General features: G+C 56.5%; 1 pseudogene; it reads right to left on the reverse strand.

Moving 5' to 3' along the window:
* Positions 1-19964, reverse strand: part of LOC136626703 (zinc finger protein 729-like) — a 122470-nt pseudogene that overhangs the window by 9932 nt on the left and 92574 nt on the right.

Raw genomic sequence — 19964 nt, forward strand, 5'->3', positions numbered from 1 at the left:
CCCGGGGTCTAGGCCTCTTTGACTTAGAAAGTCGGCTGTCAGGATCTGGGATCCCTTGAGATGGACCGCTGTCAGGGACTGTACCGTGGACTCGGCCCATCGGAGAATCGGGGCTGTTAATTTCAGTAGGTGAAAGTTTCTGGTGCCTCCCTGGTGGTGAATAAGTGAAACGGCGGTCCCGTTATCCGGGAAGATCTTAACATGCTCCCCGATGGCCCTAAGCTCTCTGAAATTTGAGGACTAGGCACGCAATGTCGGACCCCATTTGCCCTGGAGCAAACGCTGCCCCACTTGCGCTCCCCAGCCAGGCTGGCTTGCGTTGGTGACTACGGAGATGAAGGGCTCTGTCACCCATGGGGACTCCGCCTCTAGGTTGCCAGTTAACCGCCACCAGCGGAGGGACCTTGTGACCGCTGATGACACGGGCGTTCTGCGGTCCAGAGAGGTTGTTGCCCCATCCCAGTTGCCCAGGGTGGCTCTCTGTAGCATCCTTGAGTGAGCCTGGGCCCGAGGAATAATGCCGATACAGGAGGTCATGAGGCCCAGGAGCCTCGTTGCGTCCCTAATCGTTATTTGTTTCTTCTGGCCGCATTTCTGTGCTGCCAGACTAAGGTTTTCCTGCCTGGGTGGAGGCAAAGACAAGATCTGAGACACTGAGTCTATCTGTACCCCCAGGAGGTCTTTCGCGTCTCAGGGAGAAGACTAGATTTAGGGAAGTTAACTAACCACCGCAGTCTCTGAAACAGGGAGATGATTCGGCTGGTATCCTCTTTGAGGATCTTCGGCGAGGATGCCATTACTAGGAAATCGTCCAGGTATGGGACAATGTTAATGCCTGCCACGTGGAGATGCGCCACCATCTCTGCGCTATTTTAGAGAATATCCTGGGTGCCGTTGAAATTCCGAGGGGTAGGCACTGGAATTGAAAATGGTGTACACGGCTGCCAATCCTGATGGCAAACCGCAGGTACTTGTGATGTTCCGACAGGACTGGGACGTGGTAGTACGCGTCCTTTAGAACGACGGTACTCATAAAGTCCCCTCTTTTGATCAGAGTTACTGCAGACCTGATGGTTTCCATCTTAAACCTTTTGTAGGTAATCAACCTGTTCAGGCCCTTCAGATTAAGGATCATCCGAAACTGTCGTTTTTTGATCAGAAATAGGGGTGGGTAGAACCCCAAGCCCTGTTCTACTGCGGGGACCTGGACTATCGCCCCCATCTGTAGCACCTTAGAAATTTCATTTCCAAAGATACCCTGCAGGGCGGGGGATTGCGTGGGGGCCAGGAAAGCTCAACAGTCTGCCCCCCCCCCCTGGTACTCGCCTACAGGGGAAGGGGTTGTTTTTGTCTTACTCCTGCCTCCTTTGGGGTAGGACCAGCACCCTGTCTTTCCTTTGCCTCGGAATGGCTTGAAGGATGGCTGAGGTTTGTGGGGAAATCCCGTTTTTGCTTGGTCCGGGAAACTGTGGGTCCTGTCGGTAGCTCTTTTTAGGATCTCCTCCGAGTCCGCGCCAAAGATGTGCTGGCCATGAAACCGAGATGTTACACGGCCTTCCTTTGGAAGCCGTATCTGCTTTCCATGTTTTCAGCCAGACCGCCTGTTGCTGATCTAAGTAGAGGCATGCATCCCAGTAACGTATCTCTAGGGGCCTTCTGTTTAATCTGGTCGTCGAGTTCCCCCAATCAGAGGAACATCGACCTTGCCACAGAAGTCGCTGCGATATTGGACTTCAGCGTATAGGCCGTTGTTTGCCAGGCCCATTTCCATCAAGGCGTCAACCCTGTCCATCGGGTCTTTAAGATGAGAGGAGTCCTTGAATGGCAGGGCTGTCTTTTTGGCCATTATGGCCACCTGTGCCTGACGCCGCGCGCGGCCGCACCGGCATGCCTGGAGGAGAGAGGCATCTGAGCCCATGGCCCGCCGCTCTCCCTGGCTGAAACCACTGCGCCGAGCTGTGGCAGGGGAAGGAGGGGACCCAAGGACCTCTGGTCCGCCACTCCGACCGCTGCGGTGGTGAACCCCGGGCGGTCAGACCTGTGGTCCGCCGTGCTCCCGGACCGTGCGTAGATGCTCACATCTTTCTCCACAAAGCGGAGTCTCTCTTTATATTCGCAGGACAAATAGAGGTGTTTGTTCGCGCAGCGCACTCATACGTGATTACCTCAGGGTATCATTAAACGGAAACACTGTGCGGTTCCTTGGTCTGAGCCCGCCGGACACGGTGTCCTGTACGGATCTTGGCTCAACCACATCCCCTTGTATCCCTGACTGCTTTGATCAGGTCAGCCAGGTCCCCAGATGAGAAATAGTACTTTATATTCTCATCCCTGGCGTCAGGGGGACGGTCAAAGAGTTCGCCATTTGACAAGTTGCCCAGGCATTGCTCAAACTCTGAGCTCATTAGCGGTATGTGGCTCGCCCTTTTAGCGGCCCTTCCTTCCGCTGAGCTGGGGGGAGACTGGAAATCGATGCCCGGACCTCCTCTCTAACCAGGGATCTAATATCTTCCCTGAATGCGCCTGTCCAGTTTTTTTTTTTTTTGTTTGTTTGTTTTTTAAAGACACAGAGCGCCTTTCCTGTGTTTTTTCTTTAGGTCCTGTTTAGACCGAGTGGATTCACTGTCCTGCAGAATATACATGCATGCACATAAGGGAAAAACACACAATGCTAAATCCCTGAGCATAACATTCCTGCAACAAGTAACACTTACAGTTTGCAGGGCTTCCATCTCTGGTTCCTTTGTAGTCATGATGCAGAAACGCAGACAGAACCAGGTAGACAGATAAATCCTTCCCTGAAGGTGTGCTGTCAGTGGAAGCTTGTGGGGGGGGGGGGGGGGGGTCTCCATTTTCAAATCTCCCGCTGTTCCGGGTCAGCTGATGGCGTCTGACGTCACCGCGTCACGCCGCATCATTGGCTCCGCCCCCCGACGCCGCGCCGGCATGCCTGGAGGAGAGAGGCATCTGAGCCCGTGGCCCGCCGCTCTCCCCGGCTGAAAAACAACTCCGAGCTGGAGGAGGAAGGAGGGGACTCAAGGACCTCTGGTCCGCCGCTCCGACTGCTGCGGTGGTGAATCCCGGGCGGTCAGACCCGTGGCCCGCCGTGCTCCCGGACCGCGCTGACTCTCCGGAGGGGAGATGAGAAGGGAAGCAGCCCTGTGGACCGTCAATCCCTCCAGTCAGCCTGCTTGGAAAAGGGTGAAGGGGGAAAACAGCCCTGTGGACCGTTCCCCCAGCTGTCATCCTGCAGCTCCCTGGAGGGAGCTCCTCTTGCATGTCCCTGTAGGGACAGGAAGCACTGGTGAATGGGAGACGGGAGGAGCCTTTTAAAGTCTCTTGCTTCCTGTCCCTACGAGGTCCAGGTGCAACCTCCATGTCTGCCGTCAGGATGACGCCGGGAAAAAAATGTTTTTAAAATGACACAATTGCCAAAAAAATGAAAATTGTAATTTTTTCCTTCTGCTTTGCTTAGATTCATTCAAAAACTATGAGGTCAAATTGTGCAGTACACCCCTAGAGGAATTCATCAAGGGGTCTAGAACATGGCCATATACTTACTGACTAAGGAGGGCAGATAGCTGCATCCTCTCACCATGCTGGTAGCAGACTACCAAATGAGGGAGCAAATTACACCTGTGAGGGACACTGATGAGACAGCCACTCACACAGACTCTTAATATAGAGGGGGGGGTGCTTGGTGTATAAACCCACATAGAGTAGATGCAAAGTGGCAGACCTTCTGATACTTGTAGTTCACCATGCAGACCAGCAACCTATTAATGACGCCATAATAGTTCGGCGGGTTGCCCTGCACCTCAATAAGTGAACCAGATTGGTACTGCCACCCCCGGCACCCCCTAGCGTTTTAAAGCCACACTGCATGTGAATAATAGATAATATAATCGGTGTCCCCCACAGGTGTAATTAGCTCCCTCATTTGGTATTCTGCTACCTGCATGGTGAGGGGATGCAGCTATCTGCCCTCCTTAGTCAGTAAGTATATGGCCATGTTCTGTGATTGTTTTTATGTTTTTATATTTCCCCTTCTGTGGCTTCATTAAGGGGTCTAGTTTTCAAAATGGGGTCATTTGTGGGGATTCTCCATTGTTTTGGCCGCTCAAGGGCTCTACAAGTGGGCAATGGAGCCTAAAACATCTTCAAGCAAAATGTCTGTTCTGAAAGCCACCAGCTGCTCCATTCAGTTTGGGCCCCAAAATGTTCCTCAAATTGTTAATCAATGTTAAAGTTGTACGTCTCCTAAATGGCTAAAAAAAACTAACATTTTTCAAATGTGATTCCAGAATAAAGTAAACATCTGGAAATATATATCTCATCAAACATTTGTACAGTATGTTTACACATATTTGACATACTGCAGTTGAAAATGTGAAAAAAATAATTTTTTCAACATTTTCCCAATTTTGGTACTTTTAATAAATATACACAAATTCTATCAGTCTATTTTTTACCACCAAAAGGAAGTGCAACATGTGGCAAAAACTCCTATGTCAGAATCACTGGGATATGCAAAACCTTTATGGAGTTATTCTATGTTAAAGTGACATGGCAGATTTCCAAAATTTGACTTCATTATTAAGACGCAAACAGGCTTCGTCACTAAGGGGTTAAACAAGGGTTTTTTTTCCATTCCACTGTAACAGATTGGACTATTTCCTCAGGTCCGTTACATAAAATCTACATTAAAATCCATTTTAATTGCAGGTTGTAACGCAACAAAACAGCAAAACACCAAGAAGAGTGAATACTAACACAAGACACTGTATGCTTTACAGGCACCTCATGGGCCATTCAAACAACGGACAGGAGATGACCCATTGACTTCTATGGGAGACTGTTTTAATAGCCATTTACACGGGATGATTATCAAAATTTATTAAAATGAGCGAAAATGCACAATAATCCTTTAATCCAAGTGCAAAGCCATCTTTTACTATTATAGTGGCCCAGAACGGTCTTACAAAAGTGCGATCGCTAATTTTATGTAGGTTTGTAATTCACCCAGGGCATGCAAGGGTTAACTCCAGGTTAGTCTGCCATGCAATAGAGCTAACATTAATCTGCCCGGCAACCAGCTATTTCTCATTGGCTGCTGGCAGTCTGAGCTCTAATTGGCCAGTCAGCCGAGCAGATATCCGCACGTCTTTATGCGTGGAAAAAAATGCACCGCGTGCGGGAAAAGATCCGCATGACCACGTTCATTGCCACCTATATGTTCTTTCTTTGGTAGGTGCGGATTTTCGTCTGCACCTGCGGTGCATTTATTTTTCCATGCGGTAAAATAGGCGGATCTTCGCTCGTGTGACCGAGCCCTAAAGAACCCCCTTCTATGTTACGGATTAACCCCTTCATGACACGGCCTATTTTGGGCTTAAGGACGCAATGATTTTTGGCGGATTTTCTTCTCCATTTATCAAAAGACATAACTTTTTTATTTTTCCGTCGATGCGCCCGTATAAGGGCTTGTGTTTTGCGTGGCGAACTGTCGTTTATATCGGCGCCACTTTCGGGTACATTAACTATATTGTAAAACTTTTTTTTTTAATGATAGCAGGGAGAGAAAACGCATCAATTCTGCCATAGATTTTTTTTTTTTTCACAGCGTTAATCATGCAGCATAAATAACACAATCCATTTTTTCTGCGGGTCGGTACGATTACAACGATACCAAAATTCTTACATTTTTTTTTAGGTTTTTCCACTTTTCTGCAATAAAACCCCTTTTTTTGGAAATCTTTTTTTCTTTCTAAATCGCTGCATTCAAAGTCCTGTAACTTTTTTATTTTTCTATGTACGGAGCTCTATGAGGGCTTATTATTTGCGAGACGAGCTGTAGTTTTTATTGGTACCATTTTGGGGTACATGCGGCTTTTTTGATCACTTTTATTGCGTTTTTAGGGAGGCAAAATGCTAAAAATTAGCATTTTGCCTCAGTTTTTTAGCATTTTTTAAAGCTTTTTCTGTGCACACTCAAAAGCATGTGCAGCTTATTGTACGCGTCGTTACGGATGCAACAATACCAAATATGTGGGGTTTTAATTTTTTTAACCTTTTTTTATGCTAATATGAGAAAAAGCATAAAAAAAGTTTTTTTTTTACTTTTTTTTTATTCATTTTTTGAATCTTTTTCTTACAACATTTGTGTCCCTCTGGGGAACTTTGACCACAGTACTGCCCATCGCTGTGATAAGGCATGGCAGGGCTACTGCCCTGCCATGCCTTATCGCTTATACAGCGATAATAGGCATTGGCAATACAGGGCGCCAGTGTCTGGCATCCTGTTGCCATGGTGACAGGTCGGGCTCTCGCGATAACATCACGGGAGCCGGCTGAAGACATAGAGGGAGCGTGCTGTCAGTCACAGCCGGCGTCCCTCTGTGAACTCTTTCCCTGCTGCGATCTACTTAGATCACGGCAGGGAAGGGGTTAACAGCGGGACGCCGGCTGTGACTGACAGCTGGCTCCCGCTGCGGGATAGCGTGAGATCATATGTGATCTCGCGCTAGCCCCAGGGGTTAAACCTGCTTTCTTCCAGACGTAGCGGATGTCCTCTCATTACTGTCGCAGTCCTGGGTATAAACAGATCACGGCAGAGATCCTTGTATCGTCCCCTCATGTATTTATACAGAGTTATTTGATCACCCCTTAGCCGTCTTTTTTCTAGAGTAAATAATCCCAGTTTTGATGCCTCTCTGGGCATTCCAGTCCCGTCATTCCATGTATTAGTTTAGTTGCCCTTCTTTGAACCCCCTCCAGCACTGCAATGTCTTTCTGAGCACCGGTGTCCAGAACTGTACACAGTATTCCATGTGAGGCCTGACAAGTGCCTTATATAGTGGGAGGATAATGTTCTCGGCCCTCGCCCCTATACCTCTTTTAATGCACCCCAAGATTTAATTTGCTTTTGCAGCAGCTGACTGGCATTGATTGCTCCAGTTTAGTCTACAATCCACTAGTGCCCCCAGGTCTTTTTCCATATCACTTTTCCCTAGCTGTACTCCATTTAGTGTATATTGGTGACATCCGTTTCTCCTGCCCATGTGCAGAACCTTACATTTGTCAATATTGAACTTCATTTGCCTTTTTTGTAGCCAAGCCCCAATTTATCTAGGTCCATTCGCAGCTACAAATTGTCGTCTGTTGTATTAATTACCTTGTATAATTTGATATAGTCTGCAATTATCAATATTTTGCTGTGCGGTCCCTCTATCAGGTCATTGATAAATATATTGAACAGAATGGGGCCTAATACTGAACCCTCTGGCACCCCACTAGCAATGGTGGCCCAATCAGAGTATGAACCATTTATTACCACCTTTTGCTTTCTATATCCGAGCCAGTTGTTTACCCAGATACACGTTTTCACCCAATCCAAGCTGCCTCATTCTATATATCAGCCTATTATGTGGCACGGCGGCAAATGCTTTAGAGAAATCCAGATATACAAGATCAATACACTCTCCCAGGTCCAGCCTAGAACTTACTTCATCGTAAAAGCTGATCAGATTGGTCTGAGATGATCGACCCCTCATGAACCCATGCTGATGAGGGGTTATACTGTTGTTCTCCTTGAAGTATTCCACAATGGCATCTCTCTGAGACCCCTCGAATATTTTTCCAATTATTATTGAAGTGAGACTTATCGGCCTGTAGTAACCAGGCTCCCTTCTTGACCACTTTTTGTATATTGGAATCACATTGGCAATACACCGATCGAATGGTCCAACCCTGGTCTCACTAGTGTCCCTAAGTATAAGAAATAGTGGTCTGTCATGCCACATAGTTCCCATAGAACCCTTGCGTTTATTCCATCTTGGCCTGGTGATTAGTCGATTTTAATCTTTTTTAACCAGCTCTGCGCTCCCTCCTGAGTTAGATAGCATTTTGTGGTGGGCTCGTTTTATCCTCCTGCATCTCATGAGGCATTTCTTTTTTTCTTCATGAATACACTCAAGTAAAAACTAAAGTGATGTCCATGCAGGGCGGTTGGAGAGAGCAGTCAAGTTTCATTCCGACAGTCGAAGGAAAAAGTCAGAGAGTCAGTGGTGAGTGAAAAGCAGCGAGTTGGCATCATACAGCACTGAAGTGAGGAGTTGGCGGAGAGCTGTGGCAGACTGAGGAGACAACGTGAGACAGATCGCGGGTGAGAGCTGTGGAGAGGGAAGCACTGAAGCTCCTTTTCAAATGTTCATCCCCGACGGTGATTCTGTACATAGAAGGTAAAGCGTAAAGGTGCCTGATAGCCAGCCTAGAAGTGGCAGAGGCCGAGTGACGTCCCAGAAGAGACAGAGGCCGAGTGACGTCCCAGAAGAGACAGAGGCCGAGTGACGTCCCAGAAGAGACAGAGGCCGAGTGACGTCCCAGAAGAGACAGAGGCCGAGTGACGTCCCAGAAGAGACAGAGGCCGAGTGACGTCCCAGAAGAGACAGAGGCCGAGTGACGTCCCAGAAGAGACAGAGGCCGAGTGACGTCCCAGAAGAGACAGAGGCCGAGTGACGTCCCAGAAGAGACAGAGGCCTAGTGACGTCCCAGAAGAGACAGAGGCCTAGTGACGTCCCAGAAGAGACAGAGGCCTAGTGACGTCCCAGAAGAGACAGAGGCCTAGTGACGTCTCAGAAGCGACTGGGGCCTAGTGACGTCCCAGAAGAGACAGAGGCCTAGTGAAGTGCTCCTGAGTGACGGAGACAGCGCAGCCGCCGGGGATCTGTCTAACTCTGGTAACAGAAAGGCTGTGTTATAGATTGACAAAGGTCAGAAGCCCCCGGTATACAAATGGTGATATTGCCACCTCATCTCTCCCAAACATCCTCGGCCATCCTCCATGCAAATTATTTGATCTGCCAATCTAATGTCTGTGGAGAAATGCTGCCCAGTTTCACCCTATGCTGAGACCAATGCCATTTTACTTGCTCTGATGAAATTATACTAAAGGTTTATTTTAATATTTTCATACCCCCTGGCCTCGGTGTATCACTGACTCTTCTCACCTAACTATTGTGCTATATAGCACTGGCGTCACGACAGATTACATTATCTACAACCCCATATAATGTGTTGGTCTCCGCTGCAGATGTTACTACCAGAAGAGCTGTGGTGATCGCCGCTATGACACCATTTTATTTCATATACCACAATTATCATCATCATCCTACACGCTGCAAGTGCCGGAGAGCAACACTATTCATTTATCACTCACTGTGAACCAGCATAAAAATCAGCGCTGATTTGCTCACTTCTCGCTGCATCTAAACACTTCTATGTGAAGAGCGGAGCAAGAACTGAGCAAGAAGTGAGGGGGATCTGTCTGTCTAAACACTGTACGAGCACAGGCAACTAGCGGTGATGTCACCCACTGATGCATTCATTTAGCTGCCACACAGCTCCTGTCATACAGTTATAGTGGAAGAGATCACAGCTCATCCTGCTGACTGTATAGTTATGGGCTTTAGCTTATTTATAAGAATATAGTAGATAATGTTAAATTGAACAGCCCACCGAGCAAGCAGAAATGGTACAGGCTCTAGCTAATGCTACGGTGATGAATCATAGGATTGATGTGAAAGGAAAAATTTCACCATCTAGATGATGCCTGATGAGTATCCGACAGGAGGCTGCACTGCATGGAAGTGGCTGCAATATACAGAGGAGACCTCCAGAGTGTGATAGGCAATCAGATGAGGGGGCAGAAATGGAAAAATGTGTTTTTGCCATAGTAGCCTTTTAACATAAAACTTGATTTATACAACAGGTCATTATCTGATAAAGAATTCCCTTTAAAAAATTATAAATTACATAATATTACTGGAGAAAACAAGACATTCACGGCCGCAGTACTGAAGACGGGAACTTTATGTCCTTCTACCTGATCATCCTGTGGAAGAAGAGGACGGGGACATCTCTCCGCTGCTGTTCTCTTACTGAATCTACCTGCAGAAAACACAGACAGCCACTGAATTCATTCTCTACATACAAATAATAAAGGCCGTGTGGATTTAGTCCTGTCTATTACCTGGTGATGGGAGGGGCTGGTGGTCCTCCATCATGACGTCCTTGTACAGATCCTTGTGTCCTTCTAAATACTCCCACTCCTCCATGGAGAAATAGACAGTGATGTCCTGACACCTTATAGGAACCTGACAACACAATGATACCGTCATCACCCAGACACGTTATACCGCCATAGCGTTACTGTATAATGTCCCAGCATTCCCAGCAGCGTCACCTCTCCAGTCAGCAGCTCAATCATCTTGTTGGTGAGTTCTAGGATCTTCTGCTCATTGATCTCCTCCAGTATCAGGAGGTGAGGTGGAGGCCCTGTGATTGGGCTTAGGGGTCTTCCCCATCCATCAGACACCGGGGCCTGACAGCCATCACTAGAAGTCTTCTTCACTACCGTGTAATCCTGTTTATGGGGAAATACATCCATCAATATCCCTGCAGATATTCCCAGAGTCCTTCATGTCTCCCGTCATATCATCTGTTATTAGGGGGGTTGTCTGATTTCATGATAAAAAAAGAACTGAGCAATGTAGAGAAATTACATAAAACAAGCTTCTGTATTCGATCTAATGCCGCCATTAAGCTTCTACCCGCTGGACTTTGTTTAATCGCCTGCAGTGATGACATCATGTTAACAACACGCGACCGCCGCAGCGAAAAACAGATGAAAGTGAAGCATTTAACTGACCTGTAGGCTCTAGTGGGTTAAACCTAGTTAAGCAAAGCATACGTTTGACTACGTTTAGCCAGGAACAGGTTTCCATACATTTTATTATGGGACTGAACAGCGCAGCCGACTGCCCTCGTGTGTCCCACAAAAAAAAGATTGGAAACATACTTATATTTTTTAACATTGCAGTCAAAGAAAAATAGAAACATTTAGCTGAAGGTTTCCACACACTAAACTTATACATTTATTGAGATGAAATGTCTTAAGGGAAAAAAAAAGTGTTGAACTTTAAAACTGTGTTTTACAGATGTGGTTGACAGCGAGCGGCGGCACCATCCACTTGGCATATTCAAGGCGCTGGGACTTGAATCTAAGGATAGCCTGTATGGGGGCAACAGAGGCGAGTAGAGATACAACAAGAATGGTGATACCATCAGTCAGGTTGCATCTGCAAAGCTACGAGGCGGTCAGGTCAACTTTTACACACATAATAATGATGGAACGTCACGTCATCCCCAGAATCTCTCACCTCTCCTGTAAGCCGGAAGAGTATCTCTAGGGTGAGGTTGAATATACTCTCCGCCATCTTGTCCTTTTTTCTATCCATCCTTGTCGGGTCAATTAGGATAATTATCCGATGTAGAAGATATCAGCTGAGGATAAGTAAAAATGTGTGAGGAGGTATTAAAGGGGTTTTCCAGGCAAATACTATTGAGTAATCATCATCTGGATTGGTCATCAATAGTTGATCCTCGTGGATCTGCTGCTCAGCTGATCGTCCGGACCGTAATAAATGCTGCGGGGACGGGCGTCCAACCACACTCCACTGACAGCGGGACAGACAATCAGTTGATTGCGAGGGATCCCGAATGGTGGATCAATCCTGAGTAGAGTATTTGCCCGGTAAACCCCTTTAGATTTTGGTGGATCTGCAACAAAATACGCAATGTGTTTTGAGTGGCAGATTTGATGTAGACATTAAAGCAAATGTGTGTGGGGAATATCCAATGTGGATTCCATGTGAAGACCTCAAACGGCAATGCTTGTTCTGCAAAAAGATATGAAATCTGCTACAAAACCTGAAGACTAGAGTGAGAAATCCTCATTGAAAAGGGTCAAATCCACATATGAACCAGTGGCGGAAATCTACAGCTGAGCCGTGGTCTTCAGAGCTGGAATCCATGTGTGAACATATCCTAACAGTAAGGGCCTTTTACATGGGACGACTGTGCTTCAGTGGCCAAAAACCATAATCGCTCAGTGAGTGGAGGTGGAGCGGCTGGAGATCGTTGCGGCCCGTCCGCTTCCATCCCCAGTAAACAGGACTTCAGTCATAGATGAACGATCGTGGTTTAGTTTTCATGTCTGCAGACACTGACCGACACGTGAATTATCGTTGGTCTCTCAGTCGCCGCCAACATTTACACTGAACAGTGAAGAAGAGCGGGCTGCTTACTTTAAAAAGAAAATAGACGACACCTGGGAATAACCTCCCAATCCCAGACTACCCCGACCCTAGTCTCTGCAGCACTGCATCTAGCTCCTGCTCACTGTCTGTACTCAGACCAACGACAGAGGAAGAAATCTCCAGATTGCTCTCCACTGCTTGCCCCATCACCTGCGCTTAGTGACCCTCTCCCATCACACCTCCTCCGGTCCCTCTCCCCAGTAGTCATCTCCCACCTCACCACTATATTCAACCTCTCTCTGGCATTTAACCCTCCACATTCAAACATGCCATCATATCCCCACTGCTAAAGAAACTGATGCTTGACTCGACTGATGCTGCCAACTACGACGCATCTGAAATCTCCTCTTCATCTGCGAACTATAAGAACACCTGGTTTACTCCAACCTTATAAGCTATCTATCAGAGAACTCTCTTCTTGACCCCTACAGTCCGGCTTCTGCCCTCTATATATGACAGAACGCGCCCTGTACACCAAACTGGGAAAGCTAACTCCCCCCTTCCCCCTGCCACTCGCTCTCCCGCCCGCTCTCCCTCGCTCTCTCGCTCTCCCGCCCGCTCTCCCTCGCTCTCTCTCCCCCCCGCCAGCTCTCTCTCTCCCCCCCCGCCCTCTCTCTCCCACTCTCTCACCCTCCCGCCCGCTCACTCTCGCTCTCCCGCCCGCTCTCTCTCGCTCTCCCGCCCACTCTCGCTCTCTCCCCCCCGCCCGCTCGCTCTCTCCCGCCCGCTCTCGCCGGCTCACTCTCGCCCGCCGCCTGCTCTCTCTCGCCCGCTCTCTCGCTTTCCCGCCCGCTCTCCCACTTGCTCGCTCTCTCTCCCCCCCACCCGCTATCTCTCTCTCTCCCCCCCGCTCGCTCTCTCTCCCCCCCGCTCGCTCTCCCTCTCCCCCCGCCCTCTCTCTCCCCCCCGCTCGCTCTCTCTCTCCCCCCCGCCCGCTCTCTCTCCCCCCCGCCCGCTCTCTCTCCCCCCCGCCCGCTCTCTCTCCCTCCCCCCCGCCCGCTCTCTCCCTCCCCCCCAACCGCTCTCTCTCTCCCCCGCCCGCTCTCTCTCTCTCTCCCCCCCGCTCGCTCTCTCTCCCCCCACCCTCGCCCGCTCTCTCTCCCTCCCCCCCGCCCGCTCTCTCTCTCTCTCTCCCCCCCGCCGGCTCTCTCTCTCTCTCTCCCCCCCGCCCGCTCTCTCTCTCTCTCTCCCCCCCCGCCCGCTCGCTCTCTCTCTCTCTCCCCCCCGCCCGCTCTCTCTCTCTCTCTCCCCCCCCGCCCGCTCTCTCTCTCTCTCTCCCCCCCTGCCCGCTCTCTCTCTCTCCCCCCCCGCTCGCTCTCTCTCTCTCCCCCCCCGCTCGCTCTCTCCCCCCCCGCCCGCTCTCTCTCTCCCTCTCCCCCCCGCTCGCTCTCTCTCCCTCTCCCCCCCGCTCGCTCTCTCTCCCTCTCCCCCCCGCTCGCTCTCTCTCCCTCTCCCCCCCGCTCGCTCTCTCTCCCTCTCTCCCCCCGCTCGCTCTCTCTCCCTCTCCCCCCCTCTCCCCCCCGCTCGCTCTCTCTCCCTCTCCCCCCCGCTCTCTCTCCCTCTCCCCCGCTCGCTCGCTCTCCCTCTCCCCCCCGCTCGCTCGCTCTCTCTCTCCCCCCCGCTCGCTCTCTCTCTCCCCCCCGCTCGCTCTCTCTCTCCCCCCCGCTCGCTCTCTCTCTCTCCCCCCCGCTCGCTCTCTCTCTCTCCCCCCCGCTCGCTCTCTCTCTCTCCCCCCCGCTCGCTCTCTCTCTCTCCCCCCCGCTCGCTCTCTCTCTCTCCCCCCCGCTCGCTCTCTCTCTCTCCCCCCCGCTCGCTCTCTCTCTCTCCCCCCCGCTCGCTCTCTCTCTCTTCCCCCCGCTCGCTCTCTCTCTCTCCCCCCCGCTCGCTCTCTCTCTCTCCCCCCCGCTCGCTCTCTCTCTCTCCCCCCCGCTCGCTCTCTCTCTCTCCCCCCCGCTCGCTCTCTCTCTCTCCCCCCCGCTCGCTCTCTCTCTCTCCCCCCCGCTCGCTCTCTCTCTCTCCCCCCCGCCCGCTCTCTCTCTCTCCCCCCCCGCCCGCTCGCTCTCTCTCCCCCCCGCTCGCTCTCTCTCTCTCCCCCCGCGCTCGCTCTCTCTCCCCCCCCGCTCGCTCTCTCTCCCCCCCGCTCGCTCTCTCTCCCCCCCGCTCGCTCTCTCTCCCCCCCCGCTCGCTCTCTCTCCCCCCCCGCTCGCTCTCTCTCTCTCTCCCCCCCGCTCGCTCTCTCTCTCCCCCCCGCTCGCTCTCTCTCTCCCCCCCGCTCGCTCTCTCTCCCCCCCGCTCGCTCTCTCTCCCCCCCGCTCGCTCTCTCTCCCCCCCGCTCGCTCTCTCTCCCCCCGCTCTCTCTCTCTCCCCCCCGCTCGCTCTCTCTCCCCCCGCTCTCTCTCTCTCCCCCCCGCTCGCTCTCTCTCTCTCCCCCCCGCTCGCTCTCTCTCCCCCCCGCTCGCTCTCTCTCTCTCCCCCCCCGCTCGCTCTCTCTCCCCCCCGCTCGCTCTCTCTCCCCCCCGCTCGCTCTCTCTCCCCCCCGCTCGCTCTCTCTCCCCCCGCTCGCTCTCTCTCTCTCTCCCCCCCGCTCGCTCTCTCTCTCTCTCCCCCCCGCTCGCTCTCTCTCTCCCCCCCGCTCGCTCTCTCTCTCTCTCCCCCCCGCTCGCTCTCTCTCTCTCTCCCCCCCGCTCGCTCTCTCTCTCTCTCCCCCCCGCCCGCTCTCTCTCTCTCCCCCCCGCCCGCTCTCTCTCTCTCTCCCCCCCCCCCGCCCGCTCTCTCTCTCTCCCCCCCCCGCCCGCTCTCTCTCTCTCCCCCCCCGCCCGCTCTCTCTCTCTCTCCCCCCCGCCCGCTCGCTCTCTCTCTCTCCCCCCCCTGCTCGCTTTCTCTCTCTCCCCCCCCTGCTCGCTTTCTCTCTCTCCCCCCCGCTCGCTCTCTCTCTCTCCCCCCCGCTCGCTCTCTCTCTCTCCCCCCCGCTCGCTCTCTCTCTCTCCCCCCCGCTCGCTCTCTCTCTCTCCCCCCCGCTCGCTCTCTCTCTCTCCCCCCCGCTCGCTCGCTCTCTCTCCCCCCCCGCTCGCTCTCTCTCCCCCCCGCTCGCTCTCTCTCCCCCCCCGCTCGCTCTCTCTCCCCCCCCCGCTCGCTCTCTCTCCCCCCCGCTCGCTCTCTCTCTCCCCCCCGCTCGCTCTCTCTCTCCCCCCCCGCTCGCTCTCTCTCTCCCCCCCCGCTCGCTCTCTCTCTCCCCCCCCGCTCGCTCTCTCTCTCCCCCCCCGCTCGCTCTCTCTCCCCCCCCGCTCGCTCTCTCTCCCCCCCGCTCGCTCTCTCTCTCTCTCCCCCCCGCTCGCTCTCTCTCTCTCTCCCCCCCGCTCGCTCTCTCTCTCTTTCCCCCCCGCTCGCTCTCTCTCTCTCTCCCCCCCGCTCGCTCTCTCTCTCTCTCCCCCCCGCTCGCTCTCTCTCTCTCTCCCCCCCGCTCGCTCTCTCTCTCTCCCCCCCGCTCGCTCTCTCTCTCTCCCCCCCGCTCGCTCTCTCTCTCTCCCCCCCGCTCGCTCTCTCTCTCTCCCCCCCGCTCGCTCTCTCTCTCTCCCCCCCGCTCGCTCTCTCTCTCTCTCCCCCCGCTCGCTCTCTCTCTCTCTCCCCCCCGCTCGCTCTCTCTCTCTCTCCCCCCCGCTCGCTCTCTCTCTCTCTCCCCCCCGCTCGCTCTCTCTCTCTCTCCCCCCTCGCTCTCTCTCTCTCTCCCCCCCGCTCGCTCTCTCTCTCTCTCCCCCCCGCTCGCTCTCTCTCTCTCTCCCCCCCGCTCGCTCTCTCTCTCTCCCCCCCGCTCGCTCTCTCTCTCCCCCCCGCTCGCTCTCTCTCTCCCCCCCGCTCGCTCTCTCTCTCCCCCCCGCTCGCTCTCTCTCTCCCCCCCGCTCGCTCTCTCTCTCCCCCCCGCTCGCTCTCTCTCTCCCCCCCGCTCGCTCTCTCTCTCCCCCCCGCTCGCTCTCTCTCTCCCCCCCCGCTCGCTCTCTCTCTCCCCCCCCGCTCGCTCTCTCTCTCCCCCCCGCTCGCTCTCTCTCTCCCCCCGCTCGCTCTCTCTCTCCCCCGCTCGCTCTCTCTCCCCCGCTCGCTCTCTCTCTCTCTCCCCCGCGCTCGCTCTCTCTCTCTCTCCCCCGCGCTCGCTCTCTCTCTCTCTCCCCCGCGCTCGCTCTCTCTCTCTCCCCCGCGCTCGCTCTCTCTCTCTCTCCCCCCCGCTCGCTCTCTCTCTCCCCCCCGCTCGCTCTCTCTCTCCCCCCCCCCGCTCGCTCTCTCTCTCCCCCCCCCGCTCGCTCGCTCTCTCTCTCCCCCCCGCTCTCTCTCTCTCTCCCCCCGCTCGCTCTCTCTCTCCCCCCCGCTCGCTCTCTCTCTCTCTCCCCCCCGCTCGCTCTCTCTCTCTCTCCCCCCGCTCGCTCTCTCTCTCTCTCCCCCCCGCTCGCTCTCTCTCTCTCCCCCCCGCTCGCTCTCTCTCTCTCCCCCCCGCTCGCTCTCTCTCTCTCTCCCCCCCGCTCGCTCTCTCTCTCCCCCCCGTCGCTCTCTCCTCTCTCCCCCCCGCTCGCTCCTCTCCCTCCCCCCGCTCGCTCTCTCCCTCTCTCCCCCCCGCTCGCTCTCTCCTCTCTCCACCCCTCGCTCTCTCCCTCTCTCCCCCCGCTCGCTCTCTCCTCTCTCCCACCCGCTCGCTCTCCCCCCCGCTCGCTCTCTCCCTCTCTCCCACCCGCTCGCTCTCCCCCCGCTCGCTCTCTCCCTCTCTCCCACCCGCTCGCTCTCCCCCCCGCTCGCTCTCTCCCTCTCTCCCACCCGCTCGCTCTCCCCCCGCTCGCTCTCTCCCTCTCCCACCGCTCGCTCTCCCCCCCGCTCGCTCTCTTCCCCTCTCTCCCACCCGCTCGCTCTCCCCCCCGCTCGCTCTCTCTCCTCTCTCCCACCCGCTCGCTCTCCCCCCCGCTCGCTCTCTCCCTCTCTCCCACCCGCTCGCTCTCCCCCCCGCTCGCTCTCTCCCTCTCTCCCACCCGCTCGCTCTCCCCCCCGCTCGCTCTCTCCCTCTCTCCTACCCGCTCGCTCTCCCCCAGCTCGCTCTCTCCCTCTCTCCCACCAGCTCGCTCTCCCCGTCGCTCGCTCTCTCCCCCCCGCTCGCTCTCCCCGTCGCTCGCTCTCTCCCCCCCGCTCTCTCTCTCTCTCTCCCCCCCCGCTCTCGCTCTCTCTCTCTCTCCCCCCCCGCTCTCTCTCTCTCTCCCCCCCGCTCTCTCTCTCTCTCCCCCCGCTCTCTCTCTCTCTCTCCCCCCCGCTCTCTCTCTCTCTCTCTCTCCCCCCCGCTCTCTCTCTCTCTCTCTCTCCCCCCCGCTCTCTCTCTCTCTCCCCCCCGCTCTCTCTCTCTCTCTCCCCCCCGCTCTCTCTCTCTCTCTCTCTCCCCCCCGCTCTCTCTCTCTCTCTCTCTCTCCCCCCCGCTCTCTCTCTCTCTCTCTCTCTCCCCCCCGCTCTCTCTCTCTCTCTCTCCCCCCCCCGCTCTCTCTCTCTCTCTCTCTCCCCCCTGCTCTCTCTCTCTCTCTCTCTCTCCCCCCCGCTCTCTCTCTCTCTCCCCCCCGCTCTCTCTCTCTCTCCCCCCCGCTCTCTCTCTCTCTCTCTCTCTCCCCCCCGCTCTCTCTCTCTCTCTCCCCCCCGCTCTCTCTCTCTCTCTCCCCCCCTCTCTCTCTCTCCCCCCCGCTCTCTCTCTCTCTCTCTCCCCCCCGCTCTCTCTCTCTCTCTCTCTCTCTCCCCCCCTCTCTCTCTCTCTCTCCCCCCCGCTCTCTCTCTCTCTCTCTCTCCCCCCCCTCTCTCTCTCTCTCTCTCTCCCCCCCCCTCTCTCTCTCTCTCTCCCCCCCGCTCTCTCTCTCTCTCTCCCCCCCGCTCTCTCTCTCTCTCTCTCCCCCCCGCTCTCTCTCTCTCTCTCTCTCCCCCCCGCTCTCTCTCTCTCTCTCTCCCCCCCGCTCTCTCTCTCTCTCTCCCCCCCGCTCTCTCTCTCTCTCTCCCCCCCGCTCTCTCTCTCTATCTCTCCCCCCCGCTCGCTCTGTCTCTCTCTCCCCCCCGCTCGCTCTGTCTCTCTCTCCCCCCCGCTCGCTCTGTCTCTCTCTCCCCCCCGCTCGCTCTGTCTCTCTCTCCCCCCCGCTCGCTCTCTCTCTCTCCCCCGTTCGCTCTCTCTCTCCCCCCCGCTCGCTCTCTCTCTCTCCCCCGTTCGCTCTCTCTCTCCCCCCCGCTCGCTCTCTCCCCCCCGCTCGCTCTCTCCCCCCCGCTCGCTCTCTCTCTCCCCCCCGCTCGCTCTCTCCCCCCCGCTCGCTCTCTCCCCCCCGCTCGCTCTCTCTCTCCCCCCCGCTCGCTCTCTCTCTCCCCCCCGCTCGCTCTCTCTCTCCCCCCCGGCTCGCTCTCTCTCTCCCCCCCGCTCGCTCTCTCTCTCCCCCCGGCTCGCTCTCTCTCTCCCCCCTGCTCGCTCTCCCCCTCTCTCCCCCCCGCTCGCTCTCCCCCCTGCTCGCTCTCCCTCCTGCTCGCTCTCCCCCCCGCTCGCTCTCTCCCTCTCTCCCACCCGCTCGCTCTCTCCCTCTCTCCCACCCGCTCGCTCTCTCCCTCTCTCCCACCCGCTCGCTCTCTCCCTCTCTCCCCCCCGCTCGCTCTCCCCCCCGCTCGCTCTCCCCCCCGCTCGCTCTCCCCCCCGCTCGCTCTCCCCCCCGCTCGCTCTCCCCCCCGCTCGCTCTCGCTCTCTCCCCCCCGCTCGCTCTCTCCCCCCCGCTCGCTCTCGCTCTCTCCCCCCCGCTCGCGCTCTCTCCCCCCCGCTCGCTCTCGCTCTCTCCCCCCCGCTCGCGCTCTCTCCCCCCCGCTCTCGCTCTCTCCCCCCCGCTCGCGCTCTCTCCCCCCCGCTCGCGCTCTCTCCCCCCCGCTCGCGCTCTCTCCCCCCCGCTCGCTCGCGCTCTCTCCCCCCCGCTCGCGCTCTCTCCCCCCCGCTCGCGCTCTCTCCCCCCCGCTCGCGCTCTCTCCCCCCCGCTCGCGCTCTCTCCCCCCCGCTCGCGCTCTCTCCCCCCCCGCTCGCGCTCTCTCCCCCGCTCGCTCGCGCTCTCTCCCCCGCTCGCTCGCGCTCTCTCCCCCCCGCTCGCGCTCTCTCCCCCCCGCCCGCTCTCTCGCTCCCCCCCGCCCGCTCTCTCGCTCCCCCCCGCCCTCTCGCTCTCGCTCCCCCCCGCCCTCTCGCTCTCGCTCCCCCCCGCCCTCTCGCTCCCCCCCGCCCTCTCGCTCTCGCTCCCCCCCCGCCCGCTCGCTCTCGCTCCCCCCCGCCCGCTCGCTCTCGCTCCCCCCCGCCCGCTCGCTCTCGCTCCCCCCCGCCCGCTCTCTCGCTCCCCCCCGCCCGCTCTCTCGCTCCCCCCCCGCTCGCTCTCTCGCTCCCCCCCGCTCGCTCTCGCTCCCCCCCGCCCGCTCTCTCGCTCCCCCCCGCCCGCTCTCTCGCTCCCCCCCCCGCTCGCTCTCTCGCTCCCCCCCCGCTCGCTCTCTCGCTCCCCCCCGCTCGCTCTCTCTCTCCCCCCCGCTCGCTCTCTCCCCCCCGCCCGCTCGCTCTCTCCTGCCCGCTCGCTCTCTCCCCCCCGCCCGCTCGCTCTCTCCCCCCCGCTCGCTCGCTCTCTCCCCCCCGCTCGCTCTCTCCCCCCCGCTCGCTCTCTCTCTCCCCCCCGCTCGCTCTCTCTCTCCCCCCCGCCCGCTCTCTCTCTCCCCCGCTCGCTCTCTCTCCCCCCCACCCGCTCGCTCTCTCTCCCCCCCACCCGCTCGCTCTCTCTCCCCCCCACCCGCTCTCTCTCTCCC

This window comes from Eleutherodactylus coqui, chromosome 4 (genome assembly GCF_035609145.1).
Source record: "Eleutherodactylus coqui strain aEleCoq1 chromosome 4, aEleCoq1.hap1, whole genome shotgun sequence".
Lineage (NCBI taxonomy): Eukaryota > Metazoa > Chordata > Amphibia > Anura > Eleutherodactylidae > Eleutherodactylus > Eleutherodactylus coqui.